This window comes from Triticum dicoccoides, chromosome 3B, assembly GCF_002162155.2.
Source record: "Triticum dicoccoides isolate Atlit2015 ecotype Zavitan chromosome 3B, WEW_v2.0, whole genome shotgun sequence".
In the NCBI taxonomy this organism is placed as follows: Eukaryota; Viridiplantae; Streptophyta; class Magnoliopsida; order Poales; family Poaceae; genus Triticum; species Triticum dicoccoides.
In genome coordinates, this window is record NC_041385.1 from 665,415,247 (window position 1) to 665,433,251 (window position 18,005).

Genomic DNA, 18,005 nt, shown 5'->3' on the forward strand with positions numbered 1-18,005 from the left:
GCCTTATGGGTAAAACTTATGAAGATGCTTGATGTTCCAGGAGTTACTCACTGGAATGGCATCTTCGGTTTCCAGGCGGACTGTGCCAGGCCTGGTGACTCGCATTACTCGATAAGGGCCTTCCCACTTTGGCATCAACTTGTTGGAATTCTTGGTTGATTGAACGTGCCGAAGAACAAGGTCGCCTTTCTCAAAGCTTCGGGCATGAACCTTGCGGCTATGGTAGTGGCGCAAGGCTTGCTGGTAGCATGCTGCTCTCACAGCTGCCCGAAGACGATCTTCCTCAAGGAGCATTGCGTCATCTTGCCACAATTGTTCTTGCTCAAGCTCATCATAAGCGAGCACTCGAGGTGACCCGTGTATGAGTTCCATAGGGAGAACTACCTCTGCCCCGTAGACCAGGGCAAAGGGTGTCTGGCCGGTGGCTCGATTTGGCATCATCCTGATCGACCAAAGAACCGCTGGCAACTCCTCAATCCAGCGCCTTCCACTCTTGCGCAGCCTGTCAAAAGTCCTCGTTCTTAAGCCTCACAAAACTTCAACATTGGCTCTCTCTGCTTGGCCGTTGCTCTGTGGGTGTGCCACGGAAGCAAAATAGACCTTGCTGCCGAGGTCCTCAATATACTGCATGAAGCCGTGGCTTGTGAACTAGGTGCCATTATCCATGATGACCCTGTTGGGCACACCAAAACGATAGACTAGCCCTTTGAAGAACCTGATGGCTGACTGCGTTGTCACCTTCCTCACTGCTTCTACCTCAGGCCACTTTGTGAACTTGTCGATTGCAACATACAAGTACTCAAAGCCCACGACAGCACGGGGGAAGGGGCCCAATATGTCGAGCCCCTAGACTGAGAAGGGCCAGGAGAGAGGGATGGTTTGAAGGGCTTGAGCTGGTTGATGGAGCTTCTTCGAATGGAACTAGCATGCTTCACACTTTGTTACTAGTGCCGTCGCATCCTGGAGGGCAGTGGGCCAAAAGAAACCCTGTCGAAAAGCCTTGCCAGCAAGGGCCCTCGACCCTATGTGGGAGCCACATATGCCCCCATGTATCTCTACCAACAACTCCAGTCCTTCCTCCAGGGGTATGCATTTGAGCTTGACGCCGTTTGGCCTTTTTCTGTACAGAACATCATCAATGAACTGATACAGGGCAGACCGACGGGCCACTTTCTCCGCTTCTTCCTGCTCCTCAGGAAGTTCCCCTGTCTGGAGGAATCAGACGATATGTTGCGCCCATGCCGGAGCCTGAGGCTCGATGGCAAGGACAAAAGGCATCTGCTCTGCCATGGGGGCTGCCGTCTCCATGGCCAGGGCTTGACGCCCTGCCGGAGTCGGTGGCCCCACGGCAGGCTCAGTGTGCCCGATAGCATCCTTGCCGGCAGCTCCAGGGAGCTCGGCGGGAAAGTACTTGCCGGGGCCTGATTTCCTTCGCTTATTCTGCCCTGTCGATGATTCTACGGATGGTTGAGTCAGCCGAAGCACAAAGGTACCTGGTTCCACAGGTAGTTTGAGGGTGTCACGCTTTGACAGGTAGTCGGCGATCTTGTTCTCCACTCGGGGAACGTGTTCTGCCTGTATACCATCAAAACGCTCCAACAGCTTCCTCACCTCATCCACGTAGGCCTCCATCAACGGGCTCTGATAATCCTTATTAACTTGTCTGACGACGAGCTATGAATCACCTCTGACAATGAGCTTCCCGACTCCGAGGTCTGCCGCGATCCTAAGACCGACAAGCAATCCCTCGTACTCGGCAGTGTTGTATGTCGCCATCTCCATAGGAAAATGCATCTGCATGACATACTTGAGGTGCTCTCCAGTGGGCGCGACAAGCAGCACACAAGCACCGGTGCCTTGCAGCGAGAAGGCCCCATCAATGTACATGACCCAACCGTGGCTTGATTCCTTGCCGAGGAGAGTAGTATCCTGGACCTCTTCGTCGGGCGACGAGGTCCACTCTGCTATGAACTCCGCCAAGACTCTGATCTGAATCGTCGAGGTACTCTCAAACTTCAGACCGAAATTTGACAGCTCCAAGGCCCACTCCACAATCCTTCCTATCGCATATGGGTTATGCAATATCTGTTGCAACGGGAGGCGGGTGACAACTATGATCTCGTGTGCTTGGAAGAATGACGCAGCTTCCTCGAGGCCATAAGGAGGCCGATGAGCAATTTCTGCACACCAGAATACCTTGACCTAGCTCCCTGCAAGAGGGAACTGACAAAGTAAACTGGGTGCTGCATCATGTTCTTCTTCTGCGCCTCTTCACCTAGTTGTGTGGGTCCTGTCTTGCTGGCGTCAGACTCTGCCGGGGGCCTCACCTTGCCGAGATCAAGCCCTTCCGGGAGGAGCCTTGGCTTGACATCCACTAGTTCCGCTGTCACTTCTGTCTCCTCATCAACCTCCCTCTGCGCCACCAGTGCGGCGCTAACCACCTGATTCGTCGCTGCTAAGTACAGCAGCAACGGCTCCTGTGGCCTAGGCGCTACCACTATGGGTGTAGAGGAGAGGTACCTCTTCAAATCTTGCAGCGCTACTTCGGCTTCCGGGGTCCACTCCATTGGGGCTGCCATCTTCAAGATTTTGAAGAAGGGAAGGGAATGCTCAGCGGACTTGGATATAAATATGCTCATAGCAGCAACACAGCCAGTGAGCTGACGCACATCCTTGATCCGCTTAGGTGCCTCAATCTGCTCGATGGCCTTGATCTTGTCAGGATTTGCCTCTATCCCGTGCCGTGACACGAAGAACCCGAGAAGCTTGCTGGAAGGTACACCGAAACACACTTCTGAGGGTTCAACTTGAGATTGATCTTGCGCAGATTTGTGAATGTTTCCTCCAAATCCTGCACCAGTGTCGCCTTGTCCTTGGTTTTGACCACTATATCATCCATATAGGCCTCCATATTTCTATGGAGTTGGGGCTCAAAACCAATTTGGACCGCTCTTGCAAAGGTCAAGCCAGCACTCTTCAACCCGAAAGGCATCCGCAAAAAACAGTACATACCACATGGGCTAATGAATGTCATCTTCTCTTCATCTTCTTTTGACATGAAGATCCGATGATATCCGGAGTAGGCATCAAGGAAGGACAATAGGTCACACCTGGCCATGGAGTCAACAATCTGGTCGATGCCCAACAACGGGAAAGGGTCTTTTGGACATGCTTTATTTATATTTGTGTAATCAATACACAGCCTCCACTTCCCATTTGCCTTGCGCAACACTACCGGATTGGCCAACCACGTTGGGTGGAGTACCCCCTCACCAAGCCTGCTGCTTCTAGCTTTCTAATCTCTTCCGTGATGAATTCTTGCCTTTCCAGAGCTTGCTTCCTGACCTTCTGCTTGACGGGCCGCGCATGAGGGCAGACAGCAAGATGGTGCTCAATCACTTCCCTGGGAACGCCGGGGATGTCGGAGGCTTGCCATGCAAACACATCGACATTCGCCCACAGGAAAGCGGCAAGCTCGCCTTCCTATTTTCTATCAAGGGAGGAGCTTATGGTGAAAGCCCCTCCCGTGCCGTCCTCCTTGACGGGCACTTTCTTGGTCTCAGGTGGTGCAGCTCTAGACCTCTTGCTCTTGCCGGTGGAGCTCTCTGGCACGTCCTCCGCGGGAGCACAACACTCCAAAGAGGTGCGCTTGCTGGGGCGGGTGCGAGAGGTCGTACCGGTTATCTTGCCCCCCGGAGCTCCACGGCAGGAGCGAGTGCCTTGATGGCAGCCGCTGCCACCGCTTGCTGATAGAGCTGATCAGCGCAGATCAGCGCGTCTTTCTTGTCGGAGGGGACGATGATGATGGTCATCGGCCCATGCATCTTCATTGTGTTGTAGGCGTAATGCGACGCCGCCATGAATTTGGCTAGTATCGGGTGGCCGAGGATCCAGTTGTAGGGCAAGGGGATCTCGGCTACGTCGAAGACAATTCTCTCCGTCCTGTAATTCAGCTCACTTCCGAATGTCAAGGGCAGCGTGACCTTTTCCTTTGGCTGACTCCTTCCCCGGTTGACCCCTTGAAATGTGCCCGTTTCCTTGAGGTCTCCATCAGGAATCTGTAGCCTCTAGACCACGACTGGCGAGATTAGGTTCATGCCGGCCCCGCCATCGACCAACATCTTCGTCACCTTGAGGTTGCATATTGTCAGCAAAACCAACAACGACAAGCACCCGACCGCTGTTGTGCGATCAGGGTGGTCCTCGGCGTCGAAAATGATAGGCGTGCCGGACCACTTCAGTGGCTTCCGGGCGTCAACCGATGGCTCTGCCGCTGCAATCTCCCGTGCCCAATGCTTGAGTTGGCGGTGAGAGGTATGCAGCAAGGTGCCACCGTCGATGAACATGGCCTCTGTAGCTTTCTGGAACTAATGGTCGCTGGACTCATCGTCCTTGTCGCGATCATCGTCTTCCTGTTTCTTGTCACGGCCCCTGGCGGGCCTATCTTGCTGGTTATCCTTGTCGCGGCGGCCTCCTTGGTCGCCATGCTTCTTGCCAGGCGCTCAGGCACCATCTTGCCCCTTCTCCTTGTCCCGCTGCTCGTACTCAGCCTTTTGCTTTTCAGCAAGCAGCTTGACTTGCCGGCAGTTCTGGAGGTCGTGGCCTTTGGTGCGGTGGATCTTATAGTACTGCTTGTCGGAGCCCCCCGGCTTGTCGGTAGCCGCCAAGGCCCGGCAAGCAGCACACCCGGCAACCTCCTTGCCGGGGTCGCTTTCCTTCGCCTTCTTGGTCGCACCGGTGTCATCGCACCCCTCGACGGCAAGCACTGTCTTGCCTTTGCGCTTCCTGTTGGGATGTCGCCCCTTCTTTGCGGGGGCGGCGGTGTCATCTGTGGAGTCGGTTTCCGCACCGGCGTCCTCGCCGGGGTACTTCCACCCTTCCTCAGCCCGGGCACACCTGTCAGCCAGAACATAGAGTTCGACCACATCCCTGACCTTGTTCATCGCCAGCTCTTCACGCATCTTGCGGTTGCGCACATTCTGGTGAAATGCACTAACCACGGCGGCATGATAAACGTCTGGGATGTTGTATTGCACCCGGCTGAACCTCTGGATGTACTTGCGCAGGCTTTCTCCTTCCTTCTGGGGAATTATATGCAAATCACTTGCCTGGCCATGAGCTTGATGGCCTCCGGTAAAGGAGCCAACAAACTCATGGCACAGGTCGGACCAAGAAGAAATGGAATCCGCCGGCAAGTGCATCAACCAAGACATGATGTTGGGCTTAAGTGCCAATGTGAAATAATGTGCGAGCACCTTGTTGTCGCGCGCCCCAGTAGCCTGCATCACGATGGTGTAGATGCTGAGGAATTCCGACGGGTGGGTCCTGCCATTGTACTTCTCGCCCACGTCAGGCTTGAACGTGCGGTGGGAGGGCCACTGGAACTGCCGCAACTCACGGGTAAAGGCCGGACAACCCACCTCATAAGGTAGGCCAACATAGCGTCCCGGAGTCGGGTGGTCCACAGCGGGCCCCGCCCGCATGTCTGATTGGTGGCGCGCATCGCGCGGCGCTCGATAGTGGTTCAAGCATCTTCATGAACCCGTTCCTGAAGAACTTGGCGTTGATCGCGGCGGGTCCGTGGGTCAGACGATGCTACCGACATGTCGTCCCAAGCGTCATCATGACGGACCGACGCTCGTGGTGGCCGGTGTGCGGGAGGAGAGTGCACCGTGGCAGCATGTCCCCCAGCCCCTGCCCTGCTGGGATGCGGTATCTCTACGGAACGCTGGTCCACGAGTGCCGCTGGCCATGGCTCGTCCCTGTTGGCGATGCCGACGAGGCTCCGGACGGTGGCTCTCCACACGTCAAGCTTATCCGCAGCAAGGGGGAAATCAAGGAGTAGTTGTCCTCGCGCCAGTGATTCTATTGGCGTGGGTGGTGTCGAAAGCTGCATGGGTCATGACGCGCTTGGACCTCTGACCACATCAGAGGGAGTTCTATCACGATCCTGCGGCCGTGCGCCATTCCCGCCAGCGCTCTGGTGTGCGCGCTGGCCCTCTTCGTCCCGCGAATGGTGCGCGGGGCCCTTCCCATGGCGGCGCCTGGGGTCATCGACGTGGGGACGTTGCTCACCACGCGCAACTTGAGAGGAGTGCACGTTGGGCGAAGGCGTGGCGTCTTGGAGGTCGCTGTCAGTGTCAAAACCGGCGGATCTCGGGTAGGAGGTCCCAATCTGTGCATCTAGGCTGATGGTAACAGGAAGCAAGGGACACAATGTTTACCCAGGTTCGGGCCCTCTCGATGGAGGTAAAACCCTACTTCCTGCTTGATTAATATTGAAGATATGAGTAGTACAAGAGTAGATCTACCACGAGATCGTAGAGGCTAAACCCTAAGAGCTAGCCTATGATGGTATGATTGTAATTGTGATCGGCCTTGTAAGGACCAACCTCCGATTTATATAGACACCGGAGAGGGCTAGGGTTTACATGGAGTCGGTTACAAGGAAGGAAATATAATATCCGGATCGCCAAGCTTGTCTTCCACGCAAAGGAGAGTCCCATCTGGACATGGGCCGAAGTCTTGAGTCTTGTATCTTCACGCTTCAATAGTCCGGACGATGTATATAGTCCGGCAGTACGGATACCCCCTAATCCAGGACTCCCTCAGTAGCCCCTGAACCAGGCTTCAATGACGATGAGTCCGGCGCGCAGTCTTGTCTTCGGCATTGCAAGGCGGGTTCCTTCTCCGAATACTCCAAGGTAACTATCGAACACGTAGACCGTGTCCGGATCTGCAAAATGATCTTCATATATCACCGTAGAGAGAACGATATTTCACAAATGTACTCTGTTGACAACTTTTCAGACGTAACATGTCATTACGGTCAGGTCATTATTTGAACCATTTTCCTTCAACCAGCCACAGCGCATATTGCGAGGCGGTTTCCTTGACACGTCTTGTCATAGCAGAGATCGTGTCCCCTTATCACGGGATTTTCCATCAATATGGGCGTGCGTGACCCCACGACGACCGTTGGTATGACTCCGTGTATTTTTGAAGAAGTCTCAAGCGATCACGCTGAGGACTCTTGATATTCACCTCCTTTATAAAGGGATCGAGGGTTATGCCTATTTTCCACCTCCCCTGCATCTTCTCGCACCTCGAGCTCCAACGCCCAAGACCTAAGCTCGTACACCCCAGATCCTCCAATATGTACGGATCCAACCCTAAAGGCTAGTGGGTGGCCTCCTTGATCCAAGAGAAGGATATTACGAGGCTTAGGGAGGTCGGATACCTGACCGCCGATATCCAGCACATGCTTCCTGCTCCAGGGCAGGTTATCCCTACACCTGAGCCCAATGAGAGCGTCGTGTTTGTCCCTCACTTCCTCCGCGGCCTGGGCCTCACCCTCGACCCCTTTGTGAGGGGGCTCATGTTCTACTATGGGTTGGATTTTCATGATCTGGCTCCAGACACTATCCTCCATATCTCGTCGTTCATTATTGTGTGCGAGGCTTTTCTCCACGTCACCCCACACTTCGGCTTATGGATCAAGACCTTCAACGTGAAGCCGAAGATGATCGAGGGGCGACATGCGGAGTGCGGAGGTGCCATAATAAGCAGGAACGCCGATGCCCCATGGCCAGAGGGTTCTTTCCCGGAAGTATCTGATGTGTGGCAACGGAGGTGGTTTTATGTTACATCTCCCAGAGGCACAAAGTGGGTAGCCGCCCCCGAGTTCCGTTCGGGCCCTCCATCATAGTTGGCGTCATGGACCGACTTAGGACGGAGTTGGTGGCCCGCCAGTGATGTTCCAATACTGCAGAGCCGTATCCAGGAGCTTATCGAGAGGGACATAAATCTTGTCGGCATAATTCAAGTAATGCTAATATGACGGATGTTGTCGTGCAAACGTCGGCCTCTCCGGATGTGGGAGTTCAATCCGGAGGGTCCGCGGACTATTAAGCACTTCTTCAGCCTGAAGCTCGAAGGGATGTGTAAATTATTCTTCGGACCACAAGTAAAGTGTCCGGACACCATCGAGGATGCGGGCCTAAGCTGCAATCGCCTAGATACCCAAGTAAGTAGCCTTTAAGCCGGACACTCTGTTTGTATTTGCCATAACCATTGTTCTGAAAAACCCTCCGTGGCCAGGAATGGTTCAACAAGGCGGAGAGAATCGGGTGTTCGGCGCCACTTCCTGAAGGCTCGCCGGGTCCAACCGTTGCCAAGATGCTTGGCCGGGTGCTTAGCAAAATGCCCTCAGGGAAAGGCGAAGTAAAGGGCTGCGAAGCAGGACTTCACACACTATGCATCCAGACTGGGGGAATTGATTTCTCCCCAAAGGAGGATAGTCGGGGAGGGGAATCTGAGGCCACCTCCCCGCGCGGGAAGAAAAGGGCCGCCTCCGAAGACTTGGAGACGGAGATGCCCAAACAGGGGAAGAAAGTGTCCCCGGGGGGCTCTGTCTCGATGGGCGTTCTCACCACAACATGCCCGCCAACGGGCCAGCCTCTGTTGGAAAAGGCAGTGCCTAGGAGGCGCTTAGGCACACCTAGGCGCTAGGCAATGGCCAAACGCCTCGCCTAGGGCATAAATGGAGGTCTAGGCAGGGCAAGCAAGGAATTGCCTACCCAAGCAAGAAATCATGCCACATACTGCACTGATTTGCCAAATAGGTTATATTTCAATGGCAGTAGACGGTAATTAACTTATTTATATGCCATAAACTAATATCAACACCCATATAATAATCACAAATACACTACGAGTAAAAACTATATTTCCGCCTAGGCCGCGCCTTGGGCGCTTAGGCACCGCCTATGCACTAGGCGAAGGCTAAATGCCTTGCTTACGCCTACAGCTTTTTCCAACCCGGCCAGCCCTCGACCGAGCTGTAAGTTAATCACTATTCCGAGGGTACTGCGTTTCTCCGAGATCAATAACCAGGATTCGTCTTTTGCAGTCTGGCTAGCAGCTCTCCTCAACAGAGTTCGTCTTTGGGGGACCTTCCTCCAGAGATGATGGAGAGCGAGACCCCACCCACCTCTCTGCCTCATGAAGTGGGTGACACTGAGGTGTCGTCACGGAGGAGTCCGGATGTGCCAAAGGCGGAGGCCAATACGCCAATCGCCCTGAGCCCAGAGCATTTGGCTCCCACGGGGGGCGATGAGAAGGGTCCGACACAGTTTGATGCCCGGCCAGACGTACTGACAGGTCTTCTGGAGTGAGATGCGCTCTCGGGGGAGCACCGTTCATTAATGAGCGTGGTGCTTAAGAAGATTTCATCCGCTACAAGCGGTTTGAATGAGGCATTTATGAGCCTACTCAGAGGCTTTGAGGTATGTAGTAAAAAATGCACTATTTTTTGGCTGTGCGGCACGCGCTAGGTCTGCTCCATATGGATAGTAGCCCCTGAGACTCTGGTTGCCCGCCATAGGCGGCAAACGGGGGATCATATAGTAATGGTTGTGTTGTACATGTGCGCAGGTATCTAAGGGTCCGGCAGCCGACCAGTCTATTGAAGTTGCCGAACGAAGGAGGCAGATTGGATCTATCGATGCCGATATCACGCTGGTGAACAAACGGCTGGACAAGTCACAGGGTACGTGCTCTACTTCCCTTATTATGTTGTATAGGAAAATGTGAGAGGGGCATAATATTAATGCAATGTGTTTGTACTGCAGATGGTGCTGCTGTTGTGGAGGCCCTTAGGGCAGAACTTGCTCAGGCTAAGGAACAAGCTCGGGCTATCAATGCGGCTGCCCTAAAGGCGGCCGAAGAATTGAGAGCCGAACAGGTTGCTCATCGCCGAAGCAAGGAAAAGATAGCCGAAATGGCTGTGGAGTTAAAAAATGCCGCCGACTGGTATGCACTCCTTGAAAAGGAGAATAAGGCTAGCTCGGCCGAGCTGGACAAGGCACTTAATTCCGCCAAGGAGATGCGGACCGAGATCCGGGGTATGCGGGAGGAGCTTTAACAGGCCGACAAAATTGTGGCTGGGGGCTCCTACTTACTACAGACGAAGTTTTTGGATCCGAATTATGCTCCCCTAGATGGCACTAGAGTCCGGCTGACGCATATGCAGACTTGGCGAATAGTACAACTTACGCTGCCAAGTTCTTCGAGGGCCAAGGTGATAAGGAAGTGGAGAAGCTTTTCTGGTCGCAATTCAATGCTCCCACTCGCTTGCTGCCGTTAAATGAGAAGATGGCTGCTGTGGCGGAGCTTCACAGGTTGTCCGGGCTTGCAATGCGGTCTATAATAGACCATCTTTGGCCGAAGGGGCCTGAACCGGACAACTACTTTGGTTTGGTGCAACAATTCCTTGGGGCCATGCCTCGGATCGGTGCCATGAGGAGGTCGGCGTGCATAGAGGGTGCACGAATGGCTCTTGCCCACGTTAAAGTCTATTGGAAGGATATGGAGGCCACCATTGTGGCGACCCAGGATCCGGCGGGAGGCCAATATCCGGCTGAGCACTACTTGGCGCAGGTCACAGAAGGTGCCCGGCTAATAGAGGCGTGGTGCTCGAAGAATGTCTTGTTCGAGTGATAAATCGAATCATTGTAAAACAATGTTTATTTTGATTATGAGGCTATATTTATAGTTTTTGCCAGAAAAGATGATGGTGTCCCCTGTGCGGCCGTTTTTATATATGTATATAAGTAATCCGAAAGTTAGCAGTCGTTGGCTTCAGCCCCCACGCATACAATGCGGGGGTGTTCGCGAAAAATATGCTTAATCACACTTGATCCAACGTCTTGGTCCATTAAGGAGGTGATCGCACGTCGAACTAGGCAACCGGACTATATAGCTGTAACACTTTTGCTTAGCCGGGGGAGTCTAAAGGTGGGGCTACTATGTAGCCCCTGGTACCTTCACGTGCATCCGAATACGGGCGCGTATGTACATGGCCGGAAAACGGCCCTTCGTTAATGCGGAGGAATCCTAAAGATTCTGGTGAGTCTTCGAGTGGTTGAACAGTCTCTCGCTGCATCATGACAGTCAGTTTTCGGCTTTCTCTACTGAGGTGCTCATCCGGAATAACCAGGTCACAATCGCAGTAGTTCTCCTTTGGCTGCCTTAGCCGATAATAACAGAACGTAAGGCGCAAACCCAGGAGCCGGGCAAACCCAACATTTGACCAAAGACATGATTCGGAACTGATGCTTATAAGGACAAACTCGTGATGCCGAACACTCTTGAAGGTATTCGGGCTTTATAACAGAAGATGGGCTCAAGAATGCCCATTCAGCATGAACCATGTGTTTCTAGGTACGTGCGGTAATCTGTCATGGCGAAATGCCAATAACGACAGTATCCTCTGTGGGTATGGAACCCATGGGATGGTTAAACAACAAGAGGCAACAGAAAAGGTTTACACAGGGGCTTAATCTAAAAAGAAACTTGTTGAACGGGGCCCTACTGCATGTCTGCGCCTTTGTCTCGATTGTGCCGTATCCTAGAAGGGTATCGCACGAACGTTGCCTGTGGAAAAAAGAAACACTCGTAGGAGAGTACAACGTAAGTATGCGATGGATAGTAAAAGTGTAAGATGTTGACCTGCCAATAAGGTTGAGCCAAGTATGGGGCTGTATTAAGTATTTATAGCCCATGGTGTCCGCTATGGGATTACATATACGGTGCCCTGGTTTAATTTTATCCGGGCTACCGGACTTGTCTAACCGTGTCTGTGGTCTTAATGACTAGTCATGTTTTCTGATATTGGAGGCCGCTTATAGTCCGGCCGCTAGGGCCGTTGCATGTTCCTCTGCGCGTGAAGAGCACTTTGTGATTCCGCTAACGATGATGACGCCACGTGGACCGGGCATCTTGAGTGTAAGGTAGCCATAGTGCGATAATGCGTTGAAGCGGGCAAAGCCCATTCTTCCAAGCAGTGCATGATAGCCACTCTGGAAGGGTGCAATGGTGAAGAGTAGTTCTTTGCTTCTGGAGTTGCCTGGGGAGCCAAATGTTACCTCCAGTACGAGGGAGCCCCTGCCGTAGGCTTCAATGCCTGGTATCACCCCTTCAAAGGTGGTGTTGCTTTGGCTAATTCTGGATGGTTTTATCCTCATCCTACGGACAGTGTCCTCGTATATTAGAGTGAGACTACTGCCGCCGTCCATGAGGACACGGGTGATACGGTATCCGTCGATTATTGGGTCGAGCACCAAGGCCTCTGATCCTCCGTGCAGAATACTAGTTCGGCCGTCAGTGTGATCGAAGGTGATCGGATAAGACGTCCAGTAGTTAGATGTGGGTACAATGGGGTCTATATCATGCGCGTATCTGAGCGCGCGTTCGTGCCCTATCGTGGATGTGTGAGTCGCCTGGATCATGTTTACTATTTTAACCTCTGGCAGGATTTTTTTCTGTACCCCAGTGTTTGGCTGGCGAGGTTCATCCTCGTGTTCACTTGGAGTTTCCCTCCCCTTGTGTTCGGCTTTTAATTTGCCGGCCTGCTTGAAGACCAAGCATTCTCTATGCGTGTGGTTCGCAGGTTTCTCCAGGGTGCCATGAATTTGGCACAGTCTATCCAGGACTCTGTTCAGACCGGACGGTCCCTCTTTACTGCTTTTAAATGGCTTCTTTTGCTGATCAGGTCGAGAGCCCCTGAATCCGGCATTGACCGTTGTGTTGTCCGGGCTCTCTTCCTTGTTTTGGCGTTTGTGTTTGTTACGCCGTGGCTTCCCATTGCCATGCCTTATTTCGGATGTGCTGGGGTCGCTGGTGCCTTTACGGGCTAGCCAGCTATCTTCACCCGCGCAAAAGCGGGTCATAAGGCTTGTTAAGGCTGCCATTGTCCTTGGCTTTTCTTGGCCGAGGTGTCTAGCAAGCCATTCGTCGTGGATGCTGTGTTTGAATGCCGCGAAGGCTTCGGCATCCGGACAATCAACAATTTGATTCTTCTTAGTGAGGAATCTGTTCCAAAGCTTGCGGGCAGACTCTCCGGGCTGTTGGATTATGTGACTTAGATCGTCCGCATCCGGAGGCCGGACATAAGTCCCTTGAAAATTGGCCCTGAAAGCGTCCTCGAGTTCCTCCCAACTCCCAATTGAATTTTCAGGGAGGCTTTTCAACCAGTGTTGAGCTGGTCCCTTCAAATTGAGGCGAAGGTATTTGATGGTGTGGAGGTCATCCCCACGAGCCATGTGAATATGCATGATAAAATCCTCGATCCAGACCCTTGGGTCTGTCGTTCCGTCGTATGCCTCTATGTTCACAAGTTTGAAATCTTGTGGGAATTCATGGTCTAGTACTTTTTCGCTGAAGCACAGGGGGTGACCAGCCCCTCTATATCTGGACGTGCTGTGGCATGCAGTTGGCTGTTGCTGTGTCCGGAGATTATTCTGAACTGGTGTTTGCTTTGTATGATCATTCTGGCAACCATAGTCCCTCGCCGGGGTGTGTCCTTTAGATCCATAGATGGACCTGGCCGCACCGGCTTGCTTATCCAGATGCTCACGTAGATCATGCGCGGCGTCAGTAGCCATTTTGTTGCGGTTGTGAAGCGGTACGTCTGGTCTCCTGGTCGTATTATTCTTTGGTGGAACGGCCTCGTCGTCGAATTCTGGCAGTAGCTTGCATTTCGGATAGCTCTTTGTATGGCGATCATTGCCATATCTTTCTTTGGTGTCTAGCACTTTATTCCATCTGCGATTGAGTGTTTCCTGTGCGGCTTTGAGCCGTTGCTTCTGCTTCTTTAGACTTCTCGCTGTGGCCATAAGCTTTCTGCGGAGGTTATCTTGTTCCACGCGTTCTTCCGAAATGATGAATGCATCATTGTCCGGACTGTGTTCTTGTCCTGGGGCGGTTTTATGGACTAGTCCCTCTGGATTATTGTGATTGGGCGTCTGCTCCGAATTCGGTTCGGCATGACATGGCTCATCCTGCTCCATCGCTGGGTCCATGTGGTTGTTATTGCCTTCGGAGTTTGCTAGTATGTCGATCCTTCTTGCCCTCTTGCGCTATTTTTACTGTTGCTGGACTTTGAGCGGTGTCTGCGCCGCCATTTTGGCTTTTGCCTGGGGGTTTTATCTTCTGGATTGCCGCCGTCGTCCTCCTTGGGCGTATCCACCATGTATATATTGTGTGACGAGGTGGACGTCCACCGCCCTGTGAGCAGTGGCTCCTGTACTTCTCCTGCATTGTCGTCCATACCGTCGATGTCTTCGGAGTCGAAGTCAAGCACGTCGGTTAAATCATCGACCGTGGCAATGAAGTGGGTGGTGGGTGGGCAGCGAATTCCTTTGTCGCCTGCTTCCCACTCAAGCCAGACATAGTTCGGCCCAGAGCCTCCTGACAACGAGAGATACTTTAATGAGTTCAGCATGTCGCCAAAGGTCGAGTGCTAGAAGATATCCGCAGCAGTAAACTCCATTACCGGAGCCCAACCAGGCTCGGCTGGCTCGAGGGTGTGCGGACCGGAACCAACAACCGGATACGAGTCCGGGGGCCCGGGGTTACAGGCTTCCACAGAGGTGAGACCTGTATTCGGCTCCACCGCCGATGAGTGTGCGGCCTGCGGGGCGGGGTCCAACCCTCCGTCCTTAGGCAATGCAACCTGCTCCGGATTTAGATCTGATGCTTTTACTGAAGGGGTGATATCCTGAGCATCGTCCGACGGCAGGTCTAAGCCATGCTCATCGTGACTGTTCGGTGCTCCTAGCGCAGGCCCAAATCCGTCGAAGATCAAGTCTCCGCGAATATCCGCCATGTAGTTCGAGTTTCCGAACCTGACCTGGTGGCCAGGGGCGTAGTTGTCGATCTGCTCCAGATGGCCAAGCGAATTGGCCCGCAGTGCGAAGCCGCCGAACACGAGGTTCTGTCCGGGGAAAAAAGTCTCCCCCTGGACCGTGTTGTTGACGATTGAAGGCGCCATCAAGCCTTGCAGCAACGACACGAGGAACTCTCAATGAAAGCACCAATGTCGGTATCAAAACCGACGGATCTCGGGCAGGGGGCCCGATCTGTGCATCTAGGCTGATGGTAACAGGAAGCAAGGGACACAATGTTTACCCAGGTTCGGGCCCTCTCGATGGAGGTAAAACCCTACTTCCTGCTTGACTAGTAGTACAAGAGTAGATCTACCATGAGATCGTAGAGGCTAAACCCTAAGAGCTAGCCTATGATGGTATGATTGTAATTGTGATCGGCCTTCTAAGGACCAACCTCTCCGGTTTATATAGACACCAGAGAGGGCTAGGGTTTACATGGAGTCGGTTACAAGGAAGGAAATATAATATCCGGATCGCCAAGCTTGTCTTCCATGCAAAGGAGAGTCGCATCCGGACACGGGCCGAAGTCTTGAGTCTTGTATCTTCACGCTTCAATAGTCCGGACGATGTATATAGTCCGGTAGTCGGGATACCCCCTAATCCAGGACTCCCTCAGTAGCCCCTGAACCAGGCTTCAATGACGATGAGTCCGGCGCGCAGTCTTGTCTTCGGCATTGCAAGGCGGGTTCCTTCTCCGAATACTCCAAGGTAACTACCGAACACGTAGACCATGTCCGGATCTGCAAAATGATATTCATATATCACCGTATGTACTCTGCTGACAACTTTTTAGACGTAACATGTCATTACGGTCGGGTCATTATTCAAACAATTTTCCTTCAACCAGCCACAATGCATATTGCGAGGCGGTTTCCATGACACGTCTTGTCAAAGCAGAGATCGTGTCCCCTTATCACGAGATTTTCCATCAATATGGGCGTGCGTGACCCCACGATGACCGTTGGTATGACTCCGTGTATTTTTGGAGAAGTCTCAAGCGGTCACGCTAATGACTCTTGATATTCACCCCCTTTATAAAGGGATCGAGGGCTATGCCTCTTTTCCACCTCCCCTGCATCTTCTCGCACCTCGAGCTCCAACGCCCAAGACCTAAGCTCGTACACCCCAGTTCCTCCAATATGTCTGAATCCTACCCTAAAGGCTAGTGGGTGGCCTCCTCAATCCAAGAGGAGGACATTACGAGGCATAGGGAGGTCGGATACCTGACCGCCGATATCCAGCACAGGCTTCCTGCTCCAGGGCAGGTTATCCCTACACCTGAGCCCAATGAGAGCATCGTGTTTGTCCCTCACTTCAAGGCAAGTTTAAATGAGGCCAGAAACAACATATAACTAATCCGGTAAGTCCTCATATGCAAATTTCGAAATAGGTCCATATCTGAATAAACCTTATGTTCAAGTTGTTAAACAGCAAGTTAAGATGCACCAAGATGATCTACACGCGATTCTAGTCAAGTTACATATAGAGTTCGTTTAATTCGGAGCTACGACCTAGAAGATAAGAGCAAAACAAGTTAAACATGGCATTGATGCAAAATGCATACAAACATCAAGCAAACACTCTCAAAACATGGATGCAACATGATAACATGAAACTATATGCAAATCCAAGCAAGTTTCATATAGAACATACTCAAAACGGAGCAACGGTTCAACACATAGACATGAAACAAGTTTAAAGGATAAGCTGTCCAAAACAACTAGGCATCTAGCAAGCATCAAAACAATATGCTACTGCATCTCAACGTAAAAAAAGGCATGGGCATGAAGTACAGGTAAATCATGACAAAACATGAACACTAAGCTATCTCCAGAAATCACTAGAACATGCTCAAAAGGACATGGCAAGATTGCTAATAATAACAGTTTCAGACTTAACAGAAATAACATCAGGTTGGAATGTTTAGAGCTATCAAACAACATGTTACAGGAACTTAATATGGCAAACAAAGGCATGGCATGCTATTACTAAAGACACAGAACAAAACTCCTTTACTGAACTAATTCCAAAGATCAACAGAAAACATGGTAGCATCCATGCAAACATGGCAAGTGATATGACAGATTCAGACATGGCAGGAACAACAATAAGTAGGCATGTTGGTGAGCTTGTACCACTCACCACAGAGCAATTCATGGAATGTGAAGGCAACCAACAGTAAGAAGACATGTTTATGAAGCTAATCATGGCAAGAGAAAGTTCATAGGGTGCATGGATCACTAGCAAAACACATGGCAAAACTGAACTTAATGTTAAGAGGCTGACAACAACATTATGTAGCAACTTTGGAGCATTATATGAACAGTCTAGAGCAAGCTATAAATGCAACCAGGGGCATGGATGGATAGAGCTTGACATGTGTAACAAAACATCCTTAGTGAACATCTCCAGATTATGCCTAGAATGACCTGTAGCAGCAGGTTTACATAGCATCATGATATAGCAGATTCAGTCTAGCAGAACAGCAACAACAAGTACCCTACTTCACGAGCTCGATGCACTCACTACGAGACTCACAAAAATACATGGATGACACCACTGTAAAGACGGCATGATGTAGCTCAAAACTCATGTGGACATCAAGCTCATAGGATGCACACACAAAATGCAATGAAAAAGACAAATCATCAAGTTATAACAGTTTCAGCAGGTTAATATCATATAGCACTCTTGCAACGTTGATTAGGGCATCAAGATGAACTCAAACAGGCATGGAACTATGTAACAAAATGAAGAGCATCTCACAGCGAACATTTTGATATATAGCACGCACAAAACAGAGCAGTATGCAAAGAGATATGATGCGATGAACAGAGGTCCAATATGCAAATATTTCATGTCTTAGGGAAATTATGGGGGTCAACCTCTAGGGTTTTCCGGATCTGGATCCAGCGGCACGGACGATGAGGTTCGCCGGCTCACTGGAGAGAGGACGCCGGAGACTGGGCGGCGTTGGTGACGGATGAGGCTCCCGGCGGTGAGGCACGCGACGTCGGGGAGGAGCGGGGGCGGCGGATCCGGCGGGGGCGCGGGGCCGGCGAGGGGCGCAACTCTCGGGGCGGCGGCCGGTAGTGGAGCTCCAGCGGAGGCGGTCGGCGGCGGTGACCTGTGAAGGGCACGGAGAGAGGGGGAGCTCATGAGGGAGAGAGAGCAGAAAGGAAACAGGGCAGGGCGGCGGCGCTGATGACCTGGTGAGGCGGCGACGCGGCGGGACGGCGGCGGAGGCGAGCACCGGCGAGGGTGCTCCGGGGCGGC